Source organism: Monodelphis domestica, chromosome 3, assembly GCF_027887165.1.
Source record: "Monodelphis domestica isolate mMonDom1 chromosome 3, mMonDom1.pri, whole genome shotgun sequence".
NCBI classification, from domain to species: domain Eukaryota; kingdom Metazoa; phylum Chordata; class Mammalia; order Didelphimorphia; family Didelphidae; genus Monodelphis; species Monodelphis domestica.
This window is the reverse complement of record NC_077229.1, coordinates 202,882,652-202,884,052: the sequence shown is the minus strand read 5'-3', so window position 1 is coordinate 202,884,052 and position 1,401 is coordinate 202,882,652. Positions and strand designations below refer to the sequence as shown.

The 1,401-nt window shown below is 38.5% G+C and overlaps 1 pseudogene; it reads right to left on the bottom strand.

The window, feature by feature from the left end:
* Positions 1 to 203: 203 nt before the first annotated feature.
* On the bottom strand, positions 204 to 852 carry LOC100618221 (tubulin alpha chain-like; annotated as a pseudogene).
* Between the last annotated feature and the right edge of the window lie 549 nt (positions 853 to 1,401).

Below are 1,401 nucleotides of genomic sequence, written 5' to 3'. Positions count from 1 at the left end.
GATCAGTCAATGGAGATCTCTGCTACAAAAAGCTACTCATGACAGGCCTTTTCAATAGAGATACTGGGTGAGAGGGTTGCAAGGCAGAAGTGGATTTGGGGATAAGGCACCAGATTGTTCTAGAACTTTATGAGGTTTACATTGAGATAACCATCAAAGTACAGAGAGGCAGTGATGAAGGAAACAATCTGGCCAATGAGCAATTAGGTGGGACATTTGATGTCCAGGTTCTGGAGCTAGATATCATACATTCCTTTATTGTCAACCATGAAGGTACAGTCCAAGCGTTCCAGTGTGGCACGAATGGTTAGGTGGAGTTATAGAACTCTACTAGAATTTTGGATACCTGTGGAACTGGGTACATGGCAACCTCTAGCTTGGAATTCTTGCATCAGCAGAGAGGTGTAACCTGAACCTCTGCTGTCCCCCAAAGCTGTGATATGTCAGGAATTTCTGTAGTATTGTGCATTGGACTGATATTTTTCTGATACTTTCCAATACAAGATCAATTATTTCCTCCCCAGCTATATAATTGTCCCTGGCATAATTATTAGTAACACCTTTATTTCCAGACATCAGCTGTTCAGGGTGGAACAGTTGTTTAGAGATGCCAATATGAATCTTGTTAATCACAGCTGGCTCCAATTCTATAAAGAGTCTTCTAGGAACAAGCTTACCCAACCTCAGTGTCACTGAAGATAGTATTGAAGAAATGATCACCAACCCTGGGGACTTGTCACTATACATGGTACCATTGAATTGAATACTCTGCTATAAACAATATGATTCCCAGCATGCATTATCCATCTTTAATCCAGTCTGGCCCACATGAATAGAGATTCACTACAGCATGGCTGTTTTGATGTATGAAGATGGGAAGATGCTTTTGACTGCAGACAGATTACAGGTCTCTGTCAACAAAGCAAATACCCATTATAAAGATTTCTCAATGGAATAAAGAAGTGTTCAGAATGTTGCCTACCTTTCCCAGTAGTAAAAAAAAATCATGTAATGTCTAAACTATGATATGCATGATGCCATATGAGTACAAACCACAGAATATAATACTTCACTGAATAACTTAAGAAGCAAATCATCAAAAAGAAAATAGGGAGAGATACAGTTGATATGACAAAGCAGCAACATATAACCAGTAAATAATTTTGCAGAAGGGTCATGAAAAAGAATATCAGAAAAAAATGATAGGCTAATCACATGATGGGAACAAGGTATAATTGATACACAGATCACACAGTCATTTAATATTAATGCAATGTCGAGAAAACTAGAGGAAAGCCCCAAGCACATGGACTAGTCACCTTGCTGAGGATTTATGGGAGAACATGGATAAGGGTTGTACAGGATGATAATGTGTAAATGGTTTTGCATAGTTTAAGTAAT